Raw genomic sequence first — 7,417 nt, 5'->3', positions numbered from 1 at the left:
GGTCTTACTCTTTTCTATGTATAGTTTTGTGTTTTGTAGCATTAGAATGGCAATGTATCTGATACCTTTCTTCTATAGTTTTATAATATAGTTTTATAAAGTTGAAGATTTATTTTTAGTATTTACATGTTTAGCTCTAGCCGGAGGATACAATTTTGTGTATGAGGCGTTCCCTTCCCTCTGAACTGCCACCAAATAAAGCGTTCCCTTCCCTGTGAACTGCAAAATAATTTTTTTTTTATTAGTATCACTTGGACCTCCTAGATAGTAACTTGTTTAGACGATCGATATTTATTTGTGACAAGTGTCTATTCCACAACCGTGCATCATCACCCTTACAAATGAAGGACTCCATCTTGGATGCAATATCATCTAGATATAGCATGTAGATATTTTGTCAATGCTTTTACCTAGGAATTTTTTTTTTTCATTATGAGAAGTACTTCATACAATTTTGACAGTTTCAAAATTTATGAAAATGCTAGATCACTTTTAGAAAATTCTAAAAGAAAACGGTGAGAAAATTGTTGGATCTATATTTCGTTATGCTTATTAGCGTTGAAGTGAAAGTGAAAATAAGATGTGTTTGCTTTCATGGTGGAAAGCCACAGAAATGATTTTGAAACGTCAGAACAAACAGGCCAAAATCAACGGAAGTGAACAATCCCTTTTCTTCTTTTTCATTTTCCTTAAATTTCTCTTCAAAAATGTTGTCTATGGCAGAACAAATGACTAATGCAATACTCGTTTTATTGTTCATACCACTGCTTCACTCTATGCAGTCTAGAGAGCTAAAACTAGTTTTTTTTTTTTTAATCGGCAAATATTATTAAACGTCATCCCCGTAAGATTTAAGGTATGAACGAAACAAGATGCAAATGGTGCCGTATATAGACGGTACACCATAACCACCTAAAAACACCCTGGAGATAAACCCACCAAAACACATCACCACCTAAAACAGACTTCAAAAAACAAGCAATGTAAACATAGTATCCACCAACGCCCATCGTCACTACTCACCCACAAAGAACACCTTTAAAAAAACTCTCAGACCCCAACATCTAAGTTGAGCCACATTTCCAAGAGCACCTAACTGAAGGATCACACAGCTATCACAAACCTTGAGACCTCCAATCCACCGAAAGAGCACAACACAGCCCAAAAACCAACTTAATTTCAAGATTTGACTTCCGATCTCGAATCAAAAGTAATCGGTCCACCAGACTATAGAACCAAATTAGCAGGGCACCCCTCGCCCTCGGTACACCAGAGAAAAACCAAACCAAGTCAAACAAAAATAGCAACTAGACCCCGACTCCCGATCCCAAAGCCAAATGAATCATCCCACCGAAAACCAGTACACAATATGTAAGACAAAAGACATGGCATGCGTAGTTTAAACAACAAACAAATCAAAAGGAATAGGTTCAAACAACGTGACACCGACCCTCCAAACTCTGTAAACACCTAAACCATCCAAAAAGCACAAACAAGAGCTAGTGACGACGAACATGGACCCGTGTAACATAGGTTGCTTTTTAAGGAAATCACCCCAACAAACACCCGCCTCCTCACTTAGAACACCAACCACCACCACACAACATCACCCCCGAGAAAGCTCTCTTTCGCAAAGCGTTTCGGCACCGGATCCGCGACCAGCAATCCAAACCACACTAAGACAAACCCACGTACACCCACGCAAATCGAAACACCACCACCACCAAGAAACAAGCGGCCACACAAACACAAATCTAAATGAAGATGAAACCCAACAGCAAACACGGGAAGTGACACCGATCTGTAGCAAAAAACACAACCCGCAGATCGTATACAGGCGGCCGCCTATGACAAATAGAAGGCGTTCGTTGCCGGTGTAAACAAACAACCATGCCAACCTTCCACCCCATCACCACCAAACCACACATCAAAACCACCCGTCGCACCACCACAACCACCCAACGGACCGAAAAACACAATCGCACCACCAACAACCACCACCCAAAGACTCTGATCAGCACTTTAAAACAAACACAACAACATAAAAAAGTAAAAGAACAACCACCACTACAACAAAACTTCGACATCAACAAAGCAACTTCATAACCACAGCTGTCATGAACAGTGAGCTCTATCTGACACGCCGACGAACAGAAAAGCAGCGACACATGAAGATCAATACATATGTACTTAAGGTACCAAACACCAACAAACGCTACCAATAAGTGGAACAGCAGAAAACGGAACTCCAAAACCAAAACACCTAGCATTGACAATATCTGTATTGCCCTAGTTGTTATAATTAATTATTTTGATTTATGTGGAGTCTATATATATTTATATATATGATTTTTGGTGAATTATGTGGTGTGTTGTTTTATTATATGGTTTATTTAATAATAATTAGAATAAGTATGAAATATTAATTATTTTGGAGTTTGGGGGAGTTATTTAATACTTATTAAAATTAATGGGGAGTTAAGTGAAAATATAGGGAGTTAAGTAATGGGAAGTTAGGAAAAGAAAGATTAGAAGCAGTTGTACGTAAGAACTGACAGTTTGGGAGAAAGGAGAGAAGAGCAAGTAGAACTCAAGGAATCTTTTGTGCTGTGCAATTTTCTGCAATTTCTAAGGTAAGGGTGAGGTTTACTTTAAGAATGTAGTTATTGAATTCTGATTTTGTGTTTAACAGAGTTTTGGTGAGAATTGGGAATTTGGAGTTTTATGATAAAATGAGGATTTTGAACTTGTAAGCATGATTTTGATGTTAGAATTGGTTTCTGGTTGCATAGAACACTTAATTATGTATCTGTAAACTGATTTGGGGAGTGTTTGGAAGAAAAATGGGATTTTTGGGTAAAACCAGTTTTCTGCCCGTACAGAAGTTCATCGCTCGCCTCGCGAGTAGCTGTGCTCGCCATGGCGAGTGAGCAACTTCATAGCTCGCCTCGCGAGTAGCCCTTATCAAAACTTAATTTTTGAAAAGTTGTTATAAGATGTTTTGGGGATGGTTTAAGGTACCTGGATGATTTTAATGATGAATGGTGAAAGTTTTAGGTTAAAAAGATAACTAGGGAACTTAGAATTGGGATTTGAGTGAGAAAATGACATTTTTTCCCGAGAGCACCTAATCATCACTCGCCTCGAGTTCGCCTTGAACTCGCCATGGCGAGCAAGTAGTTTTGTGAACTCGCCATGGCGAGCAGATGTGCTCGCGAGGCGAGCTGCACAGTTCCTGAGTGTTGAATTTCGTGCATGAATGGTAGTGATTTAATGTTGAAATATTGATCATAGTTTCATGTGATTATGCACTATTTTGGTTGATTGGATTTCTGAATTGATGATTACTGATGATGATTGAAATGTATGTTAATTATCGAATCATACATGTTGTTTAAGTGGAGTCACATGAAGTTGCATTGCATGGTCAGTTGTATGTAGATATACACAAGTAGGTCCATTGCATATGCATAAAACAGCGGTGAGGGCTTCGGTCCTGGAGTACTAGTTGCTCAACAGCGGTGAGGGCTTCGGTCCTGATGAATGCTTTAACCATTCAAAAAGCGGTGAGGGCTTCGGTCCTGTTTGGTACCACATGCATATTTGCATCCATTGAGAAGTCTAAGGTGTTGTCTTAGCAGTGTTGTCATGTCATTTGCACGAGTCTTAGTTGTTGATTGTGGTTGTTACTTGATTAAGATGTTGTTGGTGAATATGTACATTGTATACATACTTGTTAAGTGGACTATGATGATGTTGTTGTTGCTTGTGAATTAATTATGTATATTTGTAAGATGATGTATTTGATGTTATAGGGTGTTAGATTCAATTGAAGATTTAATATCTATATTTATTGTTGTGAATCTCACCCCTTCTGCTTGAAAATGTTGCCCTTCCTATGGGTAACTTGCAGGTGATCCTGAGTAGTTGGTGGTGGCTCAATGTCGTGTCTAGGGCTCTGATACATGGGATGGGAATTATTATTTATATTATTGTTGTTTTCCTTCCTATGTATCAATTTTTGGAACTTGATGATGTGGCCCTTTGTTGGATGATTTATTGTTGTTAGGCTTTATGCCAAGATATTATATGGAGAATTTTAACCGTTGTTGTGGTTATTTGAAATGCAAATTTTCCGCTGCATGATTTTTGAAGTTATGGACGATGTTGAGTTAAATAGTTTTATTTTCTATTTAAGGAATTTTGAATTTGCGATGTAGCATGTCCGTTTGGTGCTTAACTCTGATGTATGTTTGTTATTTAATTACTTTTGGGTAACGGGGTGTTACAATATCTACATGCCACTGTCGGCTCGAACACCTCTATATAACAACTCCTTTAGCATTTGAAAAGTTAGTTAAAAAATTCGCAATTGAGATGTCTAAAAAATATTCTATGTTCAAAATTCTATTTCTAATTTTATATTTGGTCGTAGTAATCACCGGTAGAAAAGTAATCATTCAAACCAACTCAAAGTAATTGACTAGGACCAATTTTACGAGTTCTATGTATGGAATGATCAAATATCCTTTGAGTTGATCAATTATTCAGACTTAGGTTTATATTGGTTCTAGTTTTCGAAAATTTACCAACACATTCATTTCTTTGATTTCCACTTTTAAAATCATTTTTCAATTATAGTTTTTAACAAGTTATTAACATAGATCATAAACCAAGAACCTTACCACAAATAAAAATCTATTTGTTAATGTAAACTCAATAAACTAAATAAATGTCTTCATCAAATTTTTATCTAAGATCTTTGTAAGCGTGCATGGAGGGATACAAAGGTCACCTTAAGAATTTTGGAGCTTTAGGTCAACTAAAATAATGATATGTCCTCTTAATCATGTTATTAGGATTACTTTCTCTGCGCACGGTGACAGAGTTTGAATAAAATATTTAGAGTGTTATGACAAAAATTAAAGATGTAAAATTTTTACTTTGAAAAAAAGAGATAAATTCTTTAATGTATTACTGGCGGAGCTGGGGGTGGCAAGAGCGAGCCTTGGCCACCCCATCTTATTTTTTATTTTTATTTTTAATTTTATACCCTGAAAATTTATTTAGTTGTTAGTTGTTATGACTTATGAGGAAATATTTTGTCAAGTCATTAATTAGTAGTTCAATGTCATAGTTAACATAAATGGGATCATGATAAATCATGTGTTAGTGTGATGAGTATTAAGTAATGTTAATTAGTAGTTCAATGTCATAGTTAACATAAATGGGATCATGATAAATCATGTGTTAGTGTGATGAGTATTAAGTAATGTTAATTGTTTTTGCCATATTGGTTATTTATTAGGTACATGTGGGAATATACTGTAATTTGGTAGAATTGTACTCTTGTTGAAAAATATTATTTATGGATTTTAGTGATCAAGGGAAGATTAATTTGCTATTTCATCTTCGATATTTTTTTTTCATGCTCGCCAATTATCAACTTTGAAAATTTATCAACTATTCAAGAATTATGCTAATGTTTCCAATGGACAAACCAAAAAATACTTCTTGATTGATAGGGAAATTAATGCATGTGTTAGTTCTGAGTCAATTATTGATGATTTTAAGTCAATCGAAAAGTGTAAAGTGTCACTTTAAATATTTAATGATCGACTTTAAACATTAATTACTTTTTTGTCTTTCGTTTGTCTCAAACTATTCTTTTGTGTTTTTTTTAGACATGCGTAAAATAAAAGATTTTGCAAATTCTTGTTTAATGAATGTAGTACATAAGTACTCGGTATTGTTGAATATATACAAGTTTGGTTTTACGGTGATGAAAATTGATTTTTAGTGATTTAATTCTGACTAAAAATGAGTTGAAGATAAAATGATTTGTGTTTGAATACATTCATATAAAAGTGAGTTGATTTATTAATTTATGTGTAAAAATCAATTCTAGAATAAAAAACTACGTACAAATTCTAACTTTAAGATGAATCAATTTTAGAGGAAAAATCAATTTTACATATTTAAAATCAATTGTAACCCTTCTAAAAGTAGAAACAAACTTACACTTAGTGTGAAAAAATATTTTGATGAAATTTAAATAAATACTTTTAGTAACATGCCAAAATTGATTAATTTTGACAACATTCTAAATAATTTAAATAAATAATACTTTGAATTAATCTCGTTAATTAAGCTACTAGAAAGTGGAATTATTTTCCTGGCTCTTTCTTTTGTACCAAACAAAATCTCAAATGTACTCTATTTCTTATTTCTTTCTCTTTTTGCACACTTTCTCTAGCATATTTATCACTTCACAACTTCTCTCCGAAATCAAAAACAACTTAAATTCAGTAGATTGCTATAAAAATGTGTGTGTGTATATATATATATATATTTGGAGAGGATGCTTTGATAGTATTTCTAATTATCAAGTATATATCATATTTACTTAAAAAAAAAGTATCTATCATACTTATTCTCTTGATGGAAAGATAGGCAATATTATTATTATTATTTTTTTTTTTTTTAAGTAGGCTAGTGGCTACAGCTCACACAATTAAATGTGGAGAAGTGGGGTGTCCAGGGTTCGAACCCCGAACCCTGCATAAAATATGCATTATCTTTGCCAACTGAACTAAGCTCATGGAGATGACAATATTCTATTCATACGGATGACTGAATAACTGATAACTATTTTACATCATTTCTTCGATTTTACATCAACGGTATAGAAGTGTATGTTATATTTATATTTGGGTTAAATATATTTTTGATCTCTATAAATATATTCATAATTTATTTTTAGTCTCTATAAAATAAAATCGTATTTTTGTTAGTCCTCGTAAAAATTCATGTCAACATTTTTAGTCTGTAAAATTTTCCATTTACATGTCAGCATTTTTTGTAACTAAAAATACTAAAGAAAAATGTTACAGAGACTAAAAATTATGATTTTATTTTTTTAGAGGTTAAAAACAAAATTTTGAATATTTATAAGAATCAAAAACATATTTAACCATGATATTTTACTATGCCTCAATAGTATAGAAAGTAAGAATCACGCAAAAAACTAAAATTTTAAAAGTTGTAACAAAATAATAAAGTACTTCAAATGATTTTTTATTTGATGCTATTTAATACATCATTTGGTCCCTTAACTTATTTTTGGTTTTCAATTTGATCCCTTAACTATAAAGTGTCTCAATTTAATCTCATAAATCTTCTTCTGTTTATCATTTTGGTCATCTCCGTTTGTTTTTAACCTTAAATGTCTAAGGTGAACCAACTTTATAAGTGGTCCACCATAAAACTTATTAAATCTTTTATTTTTAACCGTTTGATCGTTTTTTTTTAAAATGAAGACCGTTGGATCAGAAGGGATCTACTGTAGCTTATAATGAACCCCACACACCTAATTTTTTTCCTCCATCTTCTTCCTTACCATTCTTCGTTATCCCCA

This window comes from Medicago truncatula, chromosome 7, assembly GCF_003473485.1.
Source record: "Medicago truncatula cultivar Jemalong A17 chromosome 7, MtrunA17r5.0-ANR, whole genome shotgun sequence".
Lineage (NCBI taxonomy): Eukaryota > Viridiplantae > Streptophyta > Magnoliopsida > Fabales > Fabaceae > Medicago > Medicago truncatula.
This window is presented reverse-complemented; position numbering follows the sequence as displayed.